General features: G+C 36.1%; 1 protein-coding gene across 9 annotated transcripts in view; it reads left to right on the forward strand.

Annotated features, from left to right (window-relative positions):
- LOC128886370 (putative polypeptide N-acetylgalactosaminyltransferase 9) overlaps positions 1–23,351 on the forward strand; it is a 407,410-nt gene that overhangs the window by 172,958 nt on the left and 211,101 nt on the right. For 7 of the 9 annotated variants that reach the window (XM_054141206.1, XM_054141196.1, XM_054141187.1 and 4 more), the window contains one exon: positions 4,135–4,336. The exons of the other annotated variants lie outside the window; for them this stretch is intronic. The gene's annotated coding sequence lies outside the window, so the exon portion shown is untranslated. The remainder of the gene's footprint in view (positions 1–4,134; positions 4,337–23,351) is intronic. 9 annotated transcript variants of the gene reach the window in all.

Raw genomic sequence — 23,351 nt, forward strand, 5'->3', positions numbered from 1 at the left:
TTCAAGTTTTCCTTCGTCCGCTTCGCGTCACGTCCCCGTTTCCAGAGTCCTGGTTCCCGGTCGCGTTAATTTCGAGGAAGAAGAGTAATTGCGGAAATATGGAATGGAGAAACAGCTGGGGAAATATTCCCGGATTTTCTGAACGGTTGAATCGTTACATACGAATTGTAATTAATCATCGACGCAACGATGGATATGTGCACGCGCGGCTAAAAACGCGCGGGCGAAACTTGGCGGGCGGATAAAATGTGGATCATTCGATTACTCGTTTCGATACTCGTTTGGAAGAGATTTCAATCCGTCTGTTTGCTCGCGAGCTGTGTTTTTTTTTTGTAAGATATTGATTGATACAAATCGGTAAATACGAGTTTAATTAATTTTGAAAATTGGACCGAATGTTTACTCGAATTAATATTCCGTTCAATATTCTTGGTCGAAATAAAATCGCTGTAGGCGCCGTTTATTTTTCTATATTACGATTTTACACGCTATGACTGAAGGAAAGTGAATTTTTAAATGTTGATAGAAATGCTTCAACTATAAAATAATAAAGATCAACGTTTATTGTTTAAAGTAATAAAAATGACATGTAAATCTTTTTTTCTTTCTTGGATGTTTAACGTCGCATCAATTACTTCAGTAGACTACTGTCTGGGTAAGTTTAAACCTAGTTTTTCGTTGGACAACTATCACGCGAGAGGCTGCAAATAACAATATTTTAGAATTTACAACTAAACATTCAATTGATGGTAATTTTCAGTCACATGGTGGGGAATATTATAAACTTGTTAATGCATACTCTGTCTACTCGGAAATACTGTCTGAGAATGTTTAGACCTAGTTTTTTCTTGGACACTACCGCGAGAAAGGCTGGGAATGTTTTATAATTTACAACTAAAAATTTAATTAACGATTATTTTAAATCACATGGATGTAACGTGAACATTTATTCTAATCGTCCATGTCTAGTATTCATGCATCGACTTGTTGATTTAGTCAAATATGCATTTAGCCATTAAAGGGTGGGATGTATAGCGGTTGGAATAACATTTGGAGGGTCTCGTGGTAAGTGTCCGGCTGTAAAGAAGTTAAATAGAAATTTTCAAAATTGTTGAAAAATTGTTGAAAAATTTTCTCAACATTTTTGTACAGTGTACAAAGTACATTACAAACAACGCTACAGTGGCGAATTTAGTGTTAGCTTCAAGTTTTCTCGCTTTGCTTTTTCTTGTTTTCCTTATCATTCCTGTGACATTATTTAGAAGATCTACAAGCTCATTTCATTTGTGAAAAAACATCTGAATGCTTTCTCGAGCAATTTTTTTCTTTGTTCTTCCCCTCGGGAAACACGTTTAATATAGTACGTCATTATCGTTACTCTTCAAAACAAATGTCTTCTTCGAATTGAAAAGGAGAAGTTACGGCAGAATGTAGTTAACGTGGCCACGCAGACTTGATAAATAGTCGTGAGTTAGCAGACGTAAAATTAAAATTGAAATTGAAAGCGGAATTACAGCACGTCAGAACTATTAAGCCCTCGCTAATAGAATTCTCGCTTTATCTCCGCAGTTAGCAGCGAGGGTGCCATTTTTGTCGTTCTTATCAGAGATCGCGAGTCAACGCACCTGTAATTGTTATTTGTTTTCTTGTCGTCTGACAATGAGCACTGCCCACTAATTTTTATTTCCTGGCCAACAAACAACTCAATGAGAAAAATGTATCCTTGTTTTTCTTCGTTATGCAGCGGTCATCTTGATTATATCAATTCTGGAAATTAAAACAAATTAATGGTAACACTGTTACCACTGATTTGATTTAGGTACGCTAAGGTATTACCTGCAAAATATTACAATTATTCTAAATATATTCTATCAAATAAATAGCAGGAATTATTTGATAAATCACTAAATATTAGTTCAATTATTCAAATTTATTTTGTCGACTTGGAAATAGGATTCATTTAATGCGATACACTTACTTCAATGAATAATACAGATTTCGAAACACTTTTTATTGGCACTTTTCGATATACCCTTCAACTCCTTCAGGAAATTATGTTTTATGGCTTTGATGTACTCGACACATCTAAAAAATGGTAATTTATCAATTCTTTTTGTGTTAACATATTAACAATTCTTTGTTCGATATTCTTATCCATTTTGTTAGAGAAATAAAGTAAATTTAAAGTTTCGCGCCACTATTTTCTGGAGGACGTGTATGGGAAAGGGGCCCGATGTGTTTTTTTTTATAATTCCAAAATTTCGTGTGCATCTTAATATTATTTTATATTTCCAAGAAAGCTCTTTATTCTTTTGTGATATAATTTATTTTTCCTTATGTTATGGATACATTCTATATTGTATAATTTAATAAATAAATATTAATAATATATTTCTAAGACATTTTAAAAATCGCAGAGCACACTTGACGTTGACTAATTAACAGCTGCAGATAAACTACGTACTTAACATATGACGCTAAATTTCTACGTGACAAATAGATACATTGTAACAAACTTACAGCAAAAAGTTATTTTTCGTATGGTTTACGCGGTGAATTTAAATGAACAATTCTCGGTACTTATTCGACAGAATGTACGACTATTTATATTTTGTTCTCGAATGGGCACGTTGACCCGCGTATTAGTTTTCCCGTAATTTCGTAAATTGCCTCGCGCGGTTTCTAACACGTATGAGATACGGGAGAAGCGTTGAAACTCAAGAAAATGAATATCGCCACGAAGTCCGGTGCTTGTGCAGTTATTTCAAGCAACAGCTTTGCGGAAACGAACAGCTGTGGCGTTTTCTTTGTCGATGGGGAAGTATCGTTACTCCGCGTAATTGTTCCTTCTTCTTTCGTTTCTCGTATATTGGACTTTTGCTGATGCCGAGCTGCGTTATTAATTACACGAATACGGCAATTTTTACGCGAAAGTATGTTATTAAATTGCGAACATCCTTCCTCACTTTCACAGTTTATACTTTTCAGTTGAACATTTTGCTTCGTTCCCCTCGCGGCGCGACGTCGGGAAATTCAGAAATATAGTTTCGTTTTCGCTGAGAAAGGAACTTCGCGCGGTAGCTCGTCTGACCACGCACGGGCCAATACTACTTGTCAGTCGCCGACGAAAGGAGAGCGTGATATATCTGAAAGTCTTTCAACGTTTTTGGTACGAAAGGGAATTGGCGACGATTGAGTGAACGTACGTTGCTCGCATTTTTGATCAAATAAATAGCAAAGTAAAGAAATTCACTGTAATATTCGCGAAATAATATAATTAAATAAAAGAGACAACGATAGTCCGAGCAATTTATTTGAAGCATTTTGACGTTTGCTTATAGTACATAATACAGTAACGAATTAACACGTTCGGGATCGCTGATTATGAAAAAATTATAAAAATCTTTTCATTTTATACGCTACATATTTACAGCATTTTTATCTTCGCCCTAACGATATAAATCTTCGATGTCCAGCTTCAGAATTTTATTATTTTCGTCAGCTCGTTAATAGAAATTGAGGAAACGTTAAAAATGAAGATATTAAATTTTGAGGAGGTTGAAAATTATAAAACAATAATATGTACGAAATGTACAAACAAATTGTTGTATAAAATTGAGATTCCATGAACGAAGTCACGTGTGTTGTATATATTTAAGTTAGGGACAAAACAGAGATGAATAAAAACAGAAAGAATTAAACATCAAAAGTTGCCATCTTAATGTAAACAGTTTTTCTATTACCCTATATCATTATTAATAAGCTGTATTTACCATAGGCACAAAGCCTGTGGTTGTGGCGTGAATTTCCATCTGATTTGATCATTATTACTCTGCTTTATTATTTCGAAGCAAATATTTAATTACAAATACACTTCATTACCTCTGTCAATATAATAATTTTGTGTGAGCATTTCTGTCTTTGTGTGGTAGTCGGTGTGTGCTGTACACAAAATCGTTTTATTATGTGTACATTTGATTCCTCATTATGATATTTCAACGCTAATGCTATTTAAAATTATAACAGAATTAAAAGGGAAATGGAAAGGAAACATTAAAAATCGTTCGGAATTGCGTAAGAAGAAACTTTAATCCCTCGGATAGTGTTACCAGCTCGTTCTTTTTTTACTTTCAGTGTCATCGAGGCGTGAGCGTCTACGCGGGTAACAGTTTTCCGGCTCGATTCCCAAAACTTTCACGGTTATTCGCCTGAACCCGATGACTTCGTGAGAGATTGTCTTCTGGTATAGAAAACGAGAGCTGATGAATAGCGAGCGGAAGTCGATCATCTAGCTGAATCGGAAGCTGTGAACCGAGGACGTTCCCACGGCTCGAAGGTAAATTTCACTCAGTTTTTGTCGTCGGAGCCTCCTAGTCGTTTGGTCACACGTCGAACGTTAAAAAATAATTAGCAACGAATTCGACGTGGATAGAGGCTAAGCAAGAGTGTTACAATTCGTTGCACAGGAAGTGTGTAAAGTTGCAATTACTGATGCGAGTGTAAGAGTTCCGCGAGCGGCTCTGATCAATTTAAATAATTAGAGTAACAATTTGTATTGTATCTTATGTGGGATTGTCCATTGGTATTAATTAATTTTCTTTCCAGCGAAGGTATGAGAAGTAAAATCCACGGTAGAAGTTGAATTCGTTTCATAGAATGTATGCAGACATTTTTTTTCTTTTTTAATACTTTTGTTAAAAATGTAATTTAAAAAAAAGAATCGATATAGATAAATGTCAAATTGAACTTATCCTTTGGAATGTAACTATTCTAATATAATGATAAATTTATTATCAAAATGTTTAATTTCTAAATTGATTGCTCTAAAATTGATATCTAATCCCTGTCTAGGATATTTCCTATCTAATTAACGAGCCTACATTCGATTTTAATTTCTGAATCTTTTCTATTTCATAATAGAGTTAGTGTAGGAAATAGTCGTCCAGTAACAAATTTAAAATGAAATTAATAAGAAGAGAAATAAGAGGTTAACGTTAAAAATAATAAACTTCAATGAAGCAAATTCTACTCTAAAAATATGTAGGAATGCTGGTTAATTATTTCTTCTTCTCAAATTGATTAATAAAATAAATATATGAAGTTATATTTTGAATTGGTTCCCGTACGAATTCTTATTAGGTATACTGACTGTATATTTATTTTGGCTAATCCCAACTGTTAGATAAAGGCGGTAAATGCATTATCTTCTAAAATTAAATCGTACTTAAACGATTTTGCAATCATTATCGTTTTAACGATGCATCGATGGTTCTCTTGCGTCAGGAAACGACGTGGTTTCAGAGTCAATCAAGGAGTCGTTTAATTAACCTGTTAAATGGTTTGGTCGTTAGAGTGCCCGGTGCTTTGACAACCTTTTTCGTCACTAATTTCAATAATATAATCAGTACGCGCATCTTAAAGTAGTAGGTCAGTGCTTGCGTAGTGCCATGGCTGTGCATTTTCCATCATAAATGTATCCTGCCATAAGTGCGTTGACCACGACTTAATTAACTTTGTTTGTCTCTTCGTCTATCTACCATAATATGTCGAGACAAAAAAGAAAAAGACGAAACCATCAAAGTATGGACAAATATTAACCTTTAAACCATTAGACCTCTCACTCTTATTAATTAAATAGAATTAGAGTTAATTAGTTATAAGTTGAGTAGTATTAGTTTAGTACGACTAGTTTTCATTCGAAATTACATTAAACGGTTCGTCTCCGATATGTGGCTCCTTTGAGGCTTCTTACCTACTCCTCGAGTAGAATTTTTTAAAATTAAAAAAACTTTGATCTTAAATTTCGAGGTCATAAGAGATTTTGTGGACGGTTTCTGTTGAATTATATACATATGATTCGAGTTCAACAAAAATGAATCTAGCATTGAGAGACACTGCCCTTTTCTCTGTAAGTTAGAGTATCGGACTGGCACCACCAGGTCTGAGGACCCTCGACTGTTTGTCGTCGAAGGCCAGGGCAATAAACAGAGCGCAGGCAGAATTTTCTTTCTTTAAGTAGATGCTAGATTTCTCTTCCTCGTAGGCCTGAGTTTTCAGGTTTAGTTCTCGTCCGTTTCTTAAACTGTGAACACATCCTTTCGAGCCGTTGAATAAACGTAGACATTAAAATTAATAAAAGACTCATTTATTACACCCATTTTCGATAGTTTCTTTTGCAAATGTCCACCGATCCAGATGTGTACAATAACCCCAGAAAGTGATGACCATTAATTTTTTTACACCCTATACATTGTTTCCAGTACCGCGGCGCCATTAAGATAATTATTAACAATTTGCACAGATTAATCAACAACCATGGATCTCTGTAGTTCCGTGACACATTTATTTCTGGCATCAATCCACGTAATGGCTTTCCACAAGATCACAGCGTGTCGAGTGTGGGTACTTTGATGATACTAATCTCAGTTCCATCACTCATGCGCGTGTCCTGAAACTGTAATAGTTTGATTGAATTGATGCTTTCAGGTGCATGTCCAAGAACATTTCGGTACATTAGGGAATCCGTGTCGATCGCATTCTATCGCGACGAGATCATTTATGAAAATGATCATCATGAAATGTATCATCAAAATAACGCCGAAAAATTAGTAGAGAGCATACCGAGATGATGCCAAGCTATAATCGATAATGGAGGAGATTGAACCTCTTACTAGGTAAATGCGTATTAGTGTTTTAGATGTAGACTTGGCCCATATAACATTTTGTATAAATATATAAATATTAACAGAAATATAGCCAATACGCTCTTGTGAGACAGACTGTAGTCCCAAATCCATTTCCCGTAAGAATCATCCTATTTGTCGCGTCTCCTGAAGTGACTCTCTTTATCAAAAATGATCGCAGAACACATGTCTCGAAGAAACATTAACAATCTGATGTCAGTAGTCGGAGCGTGAATACCACCACGGGACACACATACATACACGCGCATCACTCGTATCGACGGACACACTGCACGTCATTTGTGCTTCTTGGATTCTCCAGATTCTCCTCCGCGGAAACGGGGGTGGGCTTCTTTTCCGGAGATCTCTTTCACCCGTCCGCGATCCTTTGTCTACGACACACAAAGGGGTAGATTAGGCGTGGATCTACTCGGCCTAACGGCGTGCATGATATCGCGTATCTAAGCGGGCATATGTGTTCGTGCCAGATACCCAGCCATGCGGCTAAATGTACCTGAATGTGTACACCTAGGTGCACACGTCTAACCAAGGAGGCATTGTCTTAGAACACGCACACCGTCAACGGAACCGAGATTAGCGTGAATGCGCCGCGTAGGATCGGCGACGTCGTTGCATGCTCGCCGAGTATACAGATTTAATTTTCCAACGATTAACGCTGAAAGGAACGACAGCGCTGTGACACGTGGAAAAAGTTTCACCTGGAAGTTAATTCGGATCACCAGGGATTTTTTGAGCTACCGTGGACAGGTGAAATTACGACTAAGAGTGACATCGTGTTATGTTCTTTAGATTGGTATGCATCTCGTGTCGTAATCTTTTCTATATGTTCCTTCCATTAAATCATTCGATTTAACCTCTTAGGCACGGTTCACGCAAATCTAATAGATTACTTATGTTGTACATGTCGGCCATATTGTATCTGCCGTTTTGAATTTTGAAATTCTGATGTCATATTTATAATCAGCGACTACTAAAACCGAAATGGACCAATTTTTACGCAAATTTAATAAATTACTAATATATGTGTCGGCCATATTGTATCTGCCATTTTAAATTTCGAAATTCTGATGTCAGATTCATAATCAGCAACCACAGAAACCATAATGTACCAATTCTCGTAAATCTAATTCATTTCTAATAAATGTCGGTCATATTGTATCCGCCATTTTGAATTTCGAGACATTTATGCCAGATTTGTAATCGGCAACTGCAATAACCATAACATACCAATTTTTACGCAAATCTAACAAATTTGTGATATACATGTCGACCATAATGGTTTAGATTTCCCAGAGCATATGTGAACAGTATAAAATATCTGCAGACAAAAATGATAAAACTAAACTGGACGTTTCTGGAATTCAAGATTTATTTTTTACCACCTCGATGCAATATATAGTACGACTAGTACAATTTGTTTACTATCGCGACCCTGAAATAAATATTTAATGTGGCAAGATGCTTTCTTCAAATACTCCTTCATATTCGATGAGTGAGCATCAATAGAAATATCTCAATCCTGAATCGATTGCAGTGCTTTCCAATAAGTTTAGAATCTATTAAATAATATCGTATCCCCTAAATATTCTGTTAGTAATTTTCTATCGCTGCTCTCGATACGGTAACACCCTTAATTTTCAGTTAATCGAAGGCTTCTGTACTTGAAACATCCAAAGATTCCGAGAATTCTTAGAGATGTGAAAGGCTTCCTTTGTACACTTCCTTTCCTCCCTTTCCACCGTCTTCCAAGATCAAATGCAAGCCTGCTCAGCTTTGACGCCTACGCTCCAAGCTCGATACTGTCTGCTGCCACAATTAAGGGGAACACGAAAGAGAACAAAGTTTCTGGTCTGATAATAACTAATACTAAATAAACATCTGCCTCTACGTGGCTGCGAATCCTGCGAAGTCAATTTAACCTTTGATCCTTCCCTGACCATGCTCGTACTTTTATCAGCCTCTTCTGCTCAGCCATTTCGATGCCAGATGACGTCCAGTGTTTCCAATTAGCGTTCAGGTTCTCTTTCAGAATGCGGTTGGCAAATTACTTTTTAAGTGGCCCAGCCGACATTAAAGGGCGACGACATCGCTTAATGACTGTCCAGCTGCACTGTTACCGTTAACGCTCTTGCAATTTACGTCGGCCTTCGATGCACTCCTTTCTTACTCATGATCTCGTCAATGCTAGCTTGACCCATTTAGGACCAAGCGGTGAAGTAATGCAATTTTTACAAATAAGATCATTCAGATTCTATATATATCAAATATAAAATTATTAAATATATTATACACGTAATATTGACTTAATTTTATTTGAGTAATCACTATGTGTTTGTACGTATATTGTACGAAATTAAAAGTCCATTTTCATGTACGGGAAATCGTATTTTTCGATGAATCAAGTCTGTAATCGATATAATAACTTTTGTCTTGCACGAAAATTTTTGTTATATCGTCTACTATCAGTTTTTCAATAGTACTTGAAAAAAGGGTATCGGTGTACAATGACACACCCTAATATATACACAAATGTCCATTCATTGAATGAACAGGAAAGTATATATGCGAGAACAGAGAAATTACGAACAACATAAATAAACTTACTTACATATTAATCCGTCAAAGTGAAATATGCATTTCTATTCAAAGAAATGATACAATTGTTAATTGCACGTGCACTGTTGCATCTAAAAAAAATTTTAAGGCCTACAGATGTAGTGCTGTTCGAACCATTTATCTTCCTCCTTTGGCATTTTTTCGTAAATGCAATAATAACGGAGTTATGACTTGAAACAATTGCGTGGACCACCCTGTATGCATCAGAGACGTAGTATTCCCTATCGGTTGCAAAAAAGTAGTTCATCAGAATAAAATACTTCAATTTCTTCAATATTTAGGACCTAGGTGGAATGAGAAATAATGAAGTAAGAATTATTAAGTAAATTCTTGGTATTCTCTTTCACAATGACAGTGTTAGGAAATGAAATTAGGCAATGCAGAAATAGACTGGAAAAAAGTTGCAAGCGAAATGTTGCGTTAACGCATGATTGGTCCTTGATGAGTTAATGGACATCGACGTAGTCGTTGATGCATCGCGGTTCGCTTCGCGAAATGAATTAGTTAACGCCGAGTCTATGAGGTGGTCTACCACAGATAGGTTACCTTGAAGTTGCTTGATGGGTTGATGCCATGAAGTAATGTAACGACTGGCTGTTCGAGGCCATTGGAGGTACCTCTACCATTTGCTTAGCCAGTTAGTCATGGTATCTCTTCTTTCCGAAAGACCAATTGCCCTGATTCGACTTTAACGATTTTCTTTTGTCGAGACCATCGCTTTATATCTATGCACAAACTTGGGAACTAATAAAATAATATTATTTAATAAAGTATTTTAAATAATAGTAATAAAATAGTATTTTAAATAATGTATTTCCTTATATATCTTCTGTTTTGGAGGAAGTAATAATTCCTTTCTAGTAATTAAATGCAAATTTAATGGGAACATAAAGATGGTGGGCTTTTTCAGCAATGAAAATTCTTATCAACATTAACTCTTTATACGCTCTCGAGAAATGAGCTCAAGGAAATGTTTGTATTCGTTAATTTAATTTGTAAAAAATATCAGCTTCTAGAGGGTGATGAGACGAAACTTTTTCATATGTACAGATTACTCATAGGATGGTTAGTTTCGAAAATAGAAATGGAAAAGTTAGAAGTTCGTTGCAAAAATTGAATTTCAGGAAAAAGGTCTTCTAAGCTTTCAATTTTTATCTCTGAAATTAAACGTCGTATGAGTAAACTGTAAATATAAAAAAGTTTCGTTTTTCCATTCACTATAAGCTGATATTTTTTTTAAATTCACATCTTTACGTCTCTTAGAATTTCCAGCAAAAATCGTCCCGTAGTCAAAGAGTTAATATAGCAAAGGAGAAATTATCTACTCTGAATTTTTCTTAACACGTTATCTCATTACATCTATACTATACTATTAATATACTATTAATATTACTATAATACTATTTCTTTGTTTACGAATACATAATATTCCCTTCAGTAAAGTCGTAATTTCTTCGTTTGATTCACTTGAAGAGTTTCAGATTCAGCCACTTACCTCGAAACAAGACACTAAAATGAATTTCCAGCGGTCGACGTTTCGGTTAATTTTGCGGATTCCGTCAAAGCGCATTCCCGGACAGTGTTGTTAATTTAAATGGAAAGTAAATAGACTTTAATCTAATAGGGTGGGCAAGGGATTGATGCAAGAATTCCTGTGTTTACTAGTTCAACACAAACTGAAACACGGAGTTTGATGCATTTCAAACATTCATATTGTATGCCGAATAAGGTAATGCTAACTTGTTTTACTGTGCAAGCAACAACTGATCAAATCTCGTTTTGTCACTTGGAATTTTGACGCAAGTATGGAAACTCGTACCTGTTGAAACATATGTTGCTTAATGTAATCACCATAAGACGTTTGAATTAATTGCCGTGTAATTATTTCTGATTAAGGCGTTTGTAATGCTCCTTTATTCAAAAATTTATTCATATTAAAATACGCGTTTGCATCTGCTTTCTTGTTAAGAATAATTCGAGCACCTAACGATGTATTCAGTACGAAGATGGGCAAAATTATGTTAATAAATTATAAATAAAACTTACTTGCAACGTTTATCTATCTGGACAACTGAAGGTAAATTCTAACTTTTTTTTTAATAGAAGTGTACAGTTCATTATTCATAGGACGTTTAGTTTCAAAAATAAAAATTGAAAACATAGTAGACCTTTTTCCTTGAAATTTAATTTTTCCGATGAACTTCTAACTTTTATATTTTCATTTTCGAAAGTAAGCATCCTATGAATGAACTGTAAAGATGAAAAAGTTACGTCTCATCATCCCCTATAAGCTGATATTTTTATCAAATTAATTTAAAGAATCTAAACATTTCTCTGATCTCATTTCCTGAAATTCAATTTTTGCAACGAACTTCAAACTTTTCAATTTTTATTTTCGAAACTAGTTATTAGCGACTTAAACTCAGTTAACATTTTACCTTGCTAAATAAATAGATTCAACGACTAACGTATGAAAAAGCGTTTACCTTTCATTCCTTATTCAAAATTTCTTATCTAAATATGAATTTTGCCTGTCTCAGATTCAATATCTAATTAAAAAATCTTCGAGCAATTAGATTACCTGGGTTCGTTGCTATTTTTATATTCACTCGAAAAATGATTTTCAATCCCGTTTGGCGGATAGGAAGCAAGTGTCAGAACTTGGCAATCATAAGTACCCTGATCCTCTTAGATGTGAAGAATGGTATCATCCTTCCTCTCGAAGCGTCGTCTTCAAACACGCTGAGTCGTCGACGACGAAAAAGCGCCCTTAGCATAGGTTAACCGGCCCTGGTAAGGTCACGACGGCGATTATCACGTCTGGGACTCGCAAGATATCTTGATGCACCTTTAGCAAAAAATCTGTCGCCCAGGTTGCTGCTCTGCTGCTGCCTGCGAAGCGTTTTGTTACACGGAGAGGGTAATTGAAACGTCAAATGAATCCTTAATCTCGTGCACTTTTTTCGCTCATTGTCAGCACTTCGTTACCATGGCATTGAAATGCAGCAAACACAAGCCTCCCGAGAAGAAAAAAACACGCACAAAGGGTTCTTTTTAAAAATAGCAAAGGCCGCGCTTCGTTTCGAGCGCTTTACCGTTCGGAATGGTTTTAACTCATAATTCTTGTACTATGTTTAGCTGATAAATTGTTGCACGCTGATTAGTAGCGATATATTATCTTAATTTAGGAAAATTCCTGAATCTAATATTACGATAGTATATTAGATCATATTGCTTGAAAGACTTTTTGAAATTTTTCAGATCTATGAAAACGTTTTTTAAAATATGTGGTGCTTGAGACATCAGGATTTTAAACAAATAAGAGTTAAAAGTAAACATTGTTCACTCAGGGTCCATTCATTAACCCTAGAATAAAATCCTAGAGAGCTTCTACCGATTCGTGTAAAAGACTACTTGAAAAATCGATTACTGTAATCCATGACAACTTATATAATTTAGGACTAGAACTCTCCCCTCAGAAAACCAATATTTATTCATTTCAATAAACGTGATATTCAACCAGGGCATACAGAAATTAAAGTTAGAAATAATACGATTAAGTCGACAAAATAAATTAGGCAATATAAATCATGCTTAGGTTAAATATAGGATATTATTCTAACAAATATTGCAATATCATTATTACTTATCACTGTTGAACAAATATATTTTGAACAGAAAATATATTTGAATATTTTGCATAGTAGTAGAAGATAGTATGAAGTGTGGTTTCACCTAGTAACATCCATCACATTCTTGGTCAGCGTTGTATTATCGGTAGCTATCCTGTCCAAACACTCTGGGTCAGCGTCATTTCATTGGTAGCAAGTATGCGAATTTGGTACAGTGTCCTTCATAAGCCACCAACCACTTGCTTGTTCAGCTTGAAAGATAGAAATTAAGATACTGGGACAATTTCCTAAAGCACTCGTGTTGCCTTCTCCTATACGAGGACACGTTTAGTAAAATTAAAATTTGTTCAACAGTAATAAGTATTTATGATCTTGCAATATTTGTTAGAATATTATCCTATATTTAACTTAAGCATAATTTATATTGTCTAGTTTATTTTGTTTTTTTTTGTAAGTTTCTTTTCTAGTTTTAAGATTGGTATTACCTTTTACCATATTTCGTTCTTTTCTTGCATTAAATTAACGGTTCCTAACATTGTAGTTACGTTTTAATAATAAAATATATATTATTAAACATTGTTAATAATATATATCAACTTCGCTACCGCGGCCGCTCGAACGGTCTACGCGCGCTCCGATTGGTCGGGGTTTTCTCTTAATATCTCCTTAACGAAGCCCCATTTCCGGCTCCTCCCCGACTTTTGGGACACCCTGTATAACTTTTCCTAAGCTCTAATACGTAACGTTCAAATCACAGTTTCTTATTTCTTATTATAAAATTAAAATTACACTTTCCCTTGGGAAGAGGCTACGTTTGCCTTTTAAACTATTAAAATTATTGTAACATCGAAATTAATTCGGTACAATGTAAAATACTTTATGTGAAAGTGAATGGATACTTTTCTTAACTAATGTATCTTCTTAAGACAAGTCCATATTTTCAAGCAACCAACGACTTGGATTCTGTTATTAAACAACCCTAGTTAATTTACTGAATTATATATCGTTGAATGAATCGCCCACTCAATTATCCCCTTTCATCCTGGGAATACCAAGCGACCTTGCGGAAATCGGTGACAATCCGCCCACTGGTCAGGAATGCGGACTTTCACGGCATACATATGCGTTCCGTCGGTCGTGCGCACCCTCGCACGTGCTCGACGCCCACACATGGCGTCCTTGTGCGTCGGCGAAGGCATGAATCGCGGCTTAAAGCCGGCATTCGATGCAATCAGGTGCTTCTGTGGGGCGGAACGCATCATCGAAATTATCATAGGCATTCCGTTCTCTCGGCGAGTCAGTCGAGGTAAACTGTTCCTGCTTTTGAACAATCTTCACATACGCTGCGTATCAAAAATATACGAACACTTGGATTTTGGAGGATTCAGTATCTTAACCCTTTGACGAGTACGGACGCACCGGTGTATCCAAAATGATTCTAACCAAACAGAGTACAAATTCACATCTGCAATCGTTTGTTATACTTTCGGTTACCTTTATTATTGTGTTTAAGATATTGTATCTTGATTTCTTATTTATATCTTGATTATATCTTGAAATGAAAAATTGAAAAGTTCGAGGTTCGTTGCAGAAATTGAGTTTCAGGAAAAAGGTCTTCTAAGCTTTCAATTTTTATCTCCGAAATTAAACGTCGTACGAATAAACTGTAAATATACAAAAGCTTCATTTGATCGTTCCCTATAACGTGATATTTTTTTTTAAATTCGATTGTTCGACCATTTCATTTTTTTTTTTTTTTTTTAAGACAGCAACAAGATTGGACCACTAACGAGAACTCAGGAAAGAGGTCTTCTAAGCTTTCAATTTTTATCTTCGAAATTAAACGTCGTACGAATAAACTGTAAATATACAAAACCTTCATTTGATCATTCTCTATACCGTGATATATCATTTTGTTGTCGAAGTAAAATATTAATAGAAAATTAATGGAATATTATTACACTTATAACGCAAACAAATATATTTGTAACCGTGTAAATAATTTTATATGCCACTGATCTAGACAAAGAAAACCTAGAAATTCATCCTCCTATGTGTGTGATTTTAATGATAATCTCATGTATTCGTGTATAGGTGGATATGAAGGGTTTTCCAATAAATAGTAAACTTCCTTACTTAATGGTAACGAATATATTCTATTTTTGTGGTCTAAAAGTTTATATTTGAACGATTACAATTAAACGTGAAATTCCAGAGTGAGAGTTTCGCCAGAATGATTTTCCCGTAACTTTCTTTCCACGCGATGCAGGTATCAAACTTCCACGCAGTCTGCGATTTTAAACTGCGCCGTTAACCTTGATTAATCCGATGCAATTGAATCGAAGTTACTCGCCCCAGACAGGCGGGAGTTTTTCGTTGGAAAATTATTGGTTCGCGGTTACGATGGAACGCTAATTACTCAGCGAACGTATAACATTTATCGGTGATTCCCCCGGCGTTTCAATTATTCATTATTCCATGATGCATCCGGAATATGCGTTCCACATATCTAGGACAATCGGCGGACTACTTTTTTTTGCGAGTTAGGCGATAGTTTGCTCCGTGCTTTTTCGTAGCCAACCGACCACGAGTATCGATTCGCGAACAATGGGGTGCCTCGTTCCGAATGTACGCTGAAACTTTACATCGACGATTACTTCGTTTGCAAAAAATCATGGCTCTTTTAACGAGTTTGTAACCTTGAGTCGGAATCATATCGATACGTTGGTATTTAACGAAGCAATGGTTACAAGTTCCACGTTCTTTTTCCACAGAATCTTTCTCATGACTGTCTTTTAATAACAAAATTCCATTTGGTGCCTTTCAAAGACTGAAGAGTTTTTCATATATTTCTTTATCGAAGGAAAGCTTCAACTTCCCTAAAAATCGAACTATATTTCACAGTCGACAAGAAATATTGGATTTTGTTTTGTTTTTTAAATATTAAATTATTGTGAATTTTGTATGAAAAAGGATTTCTAGGTTCATAGGGCAGCATAGTTGGAATATAATGATAGAAATAACAATGATAAATTAAAGTTAAATTAAAATTAAAAATAATAAGGTTTGTTTTAATACGTGTCCTGATACGCCAAATGTGACACGAATTTCAAACCATTTCGACGCTCCAAAATTCGTCAAATTTGAGCCTCTGTATATCAGTAACCGATTAATATTTTTTTAATTTAAAAAGAAACGTGGCCATTTTTGAGCAGCCTTCTTTTGAGAGTTCAATTCGAAAACTTAATTCGGCCCAGACGTTGCTGTTAAGAGTAACAGCAAAAGATCCTTGATGCAATGGTTTGAGTCGGGAGAAAAAGGTGAAACGTGGGGAAAAAATTCAGTGAAAGAACTTGCTGGAGGAAGCCACGGCAGACATTGGTGTGTGAAGAACTTTCTAGGGAGGTTTTCTGTGATTTCTGGAGAGAAGGAATCAGTTGAGTTTCTACTCTTGCCAGTAATCCTACTTAGGGAGTTCGGTAATGCCGTGGCTATGAATAACGGTGGGATTACGCGGCAAAAGTCGACGGACGATCTCTTCTTTTCCATCTGGCCACTTGTAGGAAGAACTTTCGAATCTTCGTATCGTTGTCAGCCTGTCTAGCCTTTATCTTTATCTCTTGACGAGTGGGTAAGCCGAACGAGGAATTGTTAGAATTTTTGAACGACGAAACTGGAAATCGTAAGTGACACGAAACATCGGCTGATGTACGTTTCGTAATTTTGTAAGCTTGCTTTGTATCATATTTTATCGTACAGAATTGAGTTAGAATGATAACAGATATTTAAAGAATAAATCATTCGATGTCCACCACTTCCATCGAATTCGAAACTCGCCCCAATAACATTGTTTGAGAATAATGAAAGGTTCTGTGTTTGGAAATATACATGTATATGTAACCACGATCCAGTTTAGCGGAATAAAAAATCAATTTCACGGCTGAGTGTACTTTCGTTTAACTAAAAATGACAAGACGTCGTAGTGATACAAAATTGGATTTCGTTGTTTTCTACTAACCGTTTGGGAAAATCAATTTGTTCGCTTTGCTAATTAATATTGTTACTAAAAAACAAGTATCAGATAACTGCACAAGGTCAGTCCCGAGTTTCAGCATTTACGGAAACATTACTGTACTTGCTAAAACGCAGGGAAAACTCTTCTATGCGCTCGGTGTAGCTATAAAGTATCTTTTCACGCGACTGCGGACTCCGTATAATGCATACAAACCTACTTTATCCCGAACGCAACTTTCGATTTGAATATATAAACCCGAAGGTAATCGAGTTTCGGTACGACTAAATTATCCCAGTTTCCCTGTATCATTTCCTGAAGAACAGCAATCGCGAGAATTAATATCGCACAATTTCGATAAAATCGATTCAGGAAACTTGGACAATGTCCTTCGTTAGCGACGAAGTTATTCAAGCGGATGACCCCTCTAACTGTTTTAAGCGCCACAGGTTTCTCCGTTGAACGCGATATGCGGTTCAGCTTTTAACCTTTTAACAGCGGAAATTGATTACCGATTGTCAACATCCAGATCGCGCATGCTTAATGGACTAGACTCTTTCTGATGAAAAAACAAATGAACAAAAATCATAGGAGAACGCCAAATTGCGATGGATATCGATACTTCTATTTGTTGTATTTAGCCAGAAAAATAAAAGAAGTCTTAAAAAATGCTTCAATAGAGAAATGGAAGAAGATCCCACTCCGAATAATATCGATATTTAACTCATCATGGCGTGAGTGTCTATTATTATTATAAGCGAAAGGGATGGTGACTCTGCAATGAGTAAAGTTAAAGGGAAAATTATAATGGAAGAAACCTTGAGTATAAAAGAAAGATCACCATTTTCATTAAAATACACAGGTGATGTTGAAAGCTGTATGACATGTTGCACGTACAGGATGTGTCCATTTTAAAATACGCAATCTTTTGATCTTTTCAAGCAGCATTAAATATCCTAAGTCTGGAATGATATTATATTGGTTAAATAACAAAATAAAATCGTAGGTTGTGTGTAATTTATGGATGTGTTCGCAAACGATCGACGGTCAGTCAGAGGCTATTTGTAGTTGCTTCATAAATGAGCATCAATTTATTCAGTACGTGCATACACACGCTTTGAGAACGAAGGGGTTAATTCAAATTTGAGGAATTGAGAGGATGAATGGCTGTTAATGTTACGGTAGCATTTATATATTTTTTAAGAATATTTAGAAAACAAATTTCTAACTAAGTATAATTAAGGTTCACTCTACTCCGCACCCTTACAAATAAACCTCACTCACTCACTCCCACCAATTCGAACACAGGGAAAACGCCACTTCGCGTGCACTGAATCTAACACTCCCCATTTCTGGTACTGCAAAGGGTTAAATTCCGCTTTGAATCGTTGGATCGCCGCCCTTAACGACCGAATTAACATTCACGGCGCGCACGACGAATATTTTTATCGTCCACGGTGCACAGCGGTACCGGTGAAAGCGTGTCAACGAATGGATTTTTTTCGCCGGATGGATAACAGCGGGGCTGCACAGTGAAAACGAAGAATTAATATCCGTAATTTGTCCGGCCGTCTGAAAATTTTACACGCTGGACAAACGGCTAGTCACGATGATACGTCACGCGCGATTCGCGAATTTCTCTCTTTCACAGCCCGGGTGTTTTTCTTTCGGCGCAGTCGTTCGTATCGATTTAGGGAGAATTCACTGCCGCGGAGAACGAGGATTCGCATAATTCATTACGTTGTACCGAAACACCGCGATCTCGGCTCTTTCCCGATCGTTGTCTTGTATTATTGATGCCTTATCGGTGATTGAAATTGATACAGTGATTCTACCTGTCGCTGACAGTTCTGGTTCTGCATTTTTAAGTATCGCGGGTACATTTAACCGTCGGTGGCTTTTTGTCGGGGAGTTTCATACTTGATGGCACAGGTCAGTAACTCTTCGTTTCAGACTTTTATGTATATCTGGCGGAACGGAGAAACTATTAATAACGTTTATATTTGGCGACACGGAAATAACGAGAACATGGATTTAATACTGATTTGAACTTTGTGGATATTTATAAAAATACTGCTGATGTATTTGACATTAACACATTCGCGACCGGCAAATATGTTCTATTTCTAGTACCGAGCTCCGGCGAAAATAACGAAATTCTGAAGCTAGTTGTTACAAACTTGCATCGTTAAAGCAATGATAAAAATTATAAAATTTGTTTATGTTAGGTTTTAGGAGAGACAGTGGAACGCGTTCGTACTGGTGTACGACTGAAAACTTATATTTGAACCGATACAATAACGACGAAACGTAAAATGTAGTCTAGACGAGATACACGCGTTGGAAACATTTACAGACTTCGCGCACACGCAAGAGTTGGAGAGATTGAAAATCAAGCGACAGGATATCTCACTACTAACTCATCGCGAACCGCCACTTGCTGCACCATGCTTAATGATTTCCCGCGACAGGACATATTTTTTTTTCTCGGAAGACGTCTAAGGACAGTCTCCATAAATGCACAAATTTCTCTACGATAAATGCATAGAAACTAAGGATATAATAATGAGAACTATTATTACAATTAAACCGTGGACGTGATTTAATTCAGCATTTCGCAATGTGTTTAATTGGAAACTCGGTGTGGACAATTCCTAAAAAGTTCTCTAAGGAAATTTTACGAGGTTTTCAGATTATGGTTTCGTATAGAGATCGAATTAATTTAGTTTTGAAAGACGAAATGAAATGTTCACAGTAGAAGGTTAAACCATCGAGGAAAGAAGAGAGAATTTAGTAATGGGAAGAAGTTGAAACGACAAAAATAGTATTTCTTCGTTTATTTCAATTTCAAACATTTATCTCGATTTTTTTTTTCTTTTTTTTCTTTAAATAGTGCTCGTCCAGGTTCCAAAATACAGTCTCCGAGAAACCACTGAATTTAACCATTCAAACTACCTCTAACAATATGCTTGGAACACCGTGTAATTCTTAAACACGCGCTCGTCGCGGAAATGGAAAGAGATACGTCTTGAAAACCCCGCGAAACGGAAAATTATTAATAAACATACCTGGAAAAAGACTTCACCGTGGTAGTTGGCTAACTCGATCCCAGACGTCATCAGAGTTTTCCATCCACTGCGATCCCTCGGCGTTGGAAATTCAGATAAAAGTGCTTTCATCTCGCGTAATATATTCTCGAATGGGAAGATCGCAAAACCGGCAGCCATTTCGATTCGCTGGGAAAAGAAGAGATCCTTGAGGGGTCTGGAGAGTCGAAGATCCGAGAAACAGGAATGTTGTCAGCAGGAAGGTCAGAGGTGAAGGCGAATCGCTTTCAATAATCCGAGAGAATTCCTGTCGAATTGAGAGACCCAAAAAAAAAAAACGAAGGGTGTCCATCTTTGCTTTCAAATTTTTCTTCTTCATATTTTCGTGATTTACGATCTACACCTATATATCGAATCTGTGGGAGATCTCGGATTTTTCTTTATAAATTCGTTCTTTGCTAGGGTTTACGAAAGTCTGGGAAAAAGAATTGTTATCATAGGGAGATGTGGACAGCCGAAACATCTGTTTTAATTAATATATTGATTATCGGAGTCTAATAAGATTGTATTTTTCTCACGAATAAAAGTTTGGAATGAGTACTTGCTTATGTAGTCCTGAATGGATTATTAGTAGACTATGGATGTGTATACAAATTCATATTTTTATGACGAAGAGAAACGTAAATTAAAGTATGTTTTGTCTTCTAAATGTTGTAACGTGTATTTTATATCTCATATTTTATATATTGGGTTGTCCGAAAAGTCCATGTCGATTTTTGGTAGTTGGTATAGGTCTGCATATATTGAAGTGGTTGAGAACAAACAACATGCATACATCCCTTAAAAGGTGGAAAGGTTGTGGAACAAAATTGCACCTATGTAATTCAATAAATATATATTAAACATCAAACGTGTTTTTGAATGTTTCTTAGAAATTGGCACGAACTTTCTGGACAACCTAACATTTCCGGACACTTACAAACATTACATAAATGTCGTATTTATATTATAATGTAGATATTTCTTGATACAACTACTATTTAATGAACGTTTTATTACCATAGAAAAACTAAAGTGTGAAATTAATGCGATCCTTATTACTAAATGTTATCTAATATTTACATACAGGGTGTCCCAGAAAGCTTCCTATCTGATGAAGAAAATGTATTTCTGTTGAAGAAAAGTACGTAGAAAAATAATGCACTCCATTTGTATTTTTATCCGTCGCCAAATTTAAGTTGTCTACACAAATTCTAGTTTATACTTGAATGACCCTCGTATTTCTGTATATTTACACTTGTCATAAATTCATAAATATCCGCAGTCTTCTTATAATGTAATATAAATTCGTATTGTTGTAGATCGAAGTCTCATAAAATTTCCTCAAGGGATCTAATATACTCGATCTCGTTCACTTTCTGATAAATAGAGATTTCCTGACAAATGTGTTAAGAAAGATCCCGCCGATTCGCGTTAGTTTTGCAGACGGAAGGAACTATTTTCTATCCTCAGTTAATTCGAGTTTCACGTTGAATTCGACTAATCATCCTCAGCTGTGACGACAACTTGTGCCACTTTTATTAATTCTTTAAGTGTAATTACAGCTTTCACTTTGCTGAATGTAGGCATTAACTTCATGGGAAAGTCTTGTCTATTCTCTCACTTGCTCTTCATGGTGTTGTAACACGAATAAATAAGGAGATCAATTTGTTGCAGAATATCCATTGTTACCTGCGGCTAATTGCCATTTTATATCCAGTTCATCTATCGCGATAGGGAAACCGTTCATATTTTTCTAAATATTTGAAGATTTGTATTATTGGAAAGATACGCTTCAATCTATACAAAACTCGAACTATTTTTGTTTTGTTGCGGTTAATTAAATACTTGATAAATATATTTTGTCTAACATTTATCAGTGACCACGTGTTGTTCCTTTCTTTTCGTTTAAACACAACCTATATCTATAATAGTTTTATAATAAAATTCCGCTGGAAACCTTCTTTCGAAATAGTCGGTGACTATTTAAATGTCCGAAATCATCATTTAATTATTCTAGAAGTGCAACGATATTTGCTCTTTGCAACTAAATCGGTGTGCTAGATAGACCAGCTGAAATTAATTTCCATCTCATCGTTGATTTATTGTCGTTCCCAAGGCAACCAATTTCTCAGCGACAGCAGCGCGACTCTAATGATAAAAATTCCTTCTCGTCCCTTTGCCTCTGCTTTGGGTTCGTCGGTGTAGTTCCTACATAGTTTCACGAAAACTATTCCTCGGGAGAATCTTCGACACCGTTAGTGTTCTGGAGTCAAACTCATAAGGAAACAAATCGAAGCGTCGCGCAGCGACAATTTTCACGACTCGCAGAGTGGTGGTAGCGAAACGCCGGTCGGAATCAGGTACCCGTTATTGGAATTGGCGGGGAAGTGGACTCATTTGCGCCGAAACGAATTTAAATCTCCTATCGGCCGCAGGATTTGATTGAAAACGGTTCTCGGTTAACTATGTACCCCGGGTTCGTGCTCCCGACGTGAATTTCGGAACTTCCACGCATTTTTCTCTTCGTTTCCATCGCTCTTTTTCGTTTAACGGACTTTAAATTCCCGGCGAAGCTTCGTTGTTTACAATCCATCGCTCGAAGTAGTAGTTAGTCACTTCGGTGGATGTGTGTGGCTGTTAGAGGATGGGTTCGCGTAGTTTTGAACGTTTTTTTTTCTTTTTAAAAAACGAACTTCAATCGATAATTACCGATGCCTTGTAAAAATGTTGGTCTTATACTGGGTGTCACACCGAAACCAGGCCTTCTGAACGTTTCCTTAATTATAATGATACAAAGAATATTTTACATGCAGTTTAAACGATTTGGAAGGGCCCACACGCTGCGATGTATATGTTTTCCTAACGTCTCCTTTTTTGTAAGATTTCAAGGTTATCGATGAGTAATAAACAATGCGTGAGATTAAAAAATAATTATATATAATTATATTCTTACTCTTTCGCCCTCATTCGATGTCAGGTTTCGTGGATATCACTGACACGCTTTTGTGAGACAGACTTTAATTAAGACTTCTGACATCATTTTCAATAGTTCTACAGTTCCTGATCAGTTAAACTAATATCTATCCATTAAAACTATTGGATGGATTGGGACTTCTGATAAAACCCAAAGGAGTTCTTGGATAGCTTTGAATATCCCGAAGACAGTTCTGAAGAGTTCTAACAATTAAAATTTCTGAACTATCTTCAGCATACATAAAACGATCCAAGAACTCTTGGTTTTATCAGAACTCGTTCCAATCAAACCTACCCTATAAGTGGCGCACCACAGATTCGTATC

This window comes from Hylaeus anthracinus, unplaced genomic scaffold (assembly GCF_026225885.1).
Source record: "Hylaeus anthracinus isolate JK02 unplaced genomic scaffold, UHH_iyHylAnth1.0_haploid 0, whole genome shotgun sequence".
NCBI lineage: Eukaryota > Metazoa > Arthropoda > Insecta > Hymenoptera > Colletidae > Hylaeus > Hylaeus anthracinus.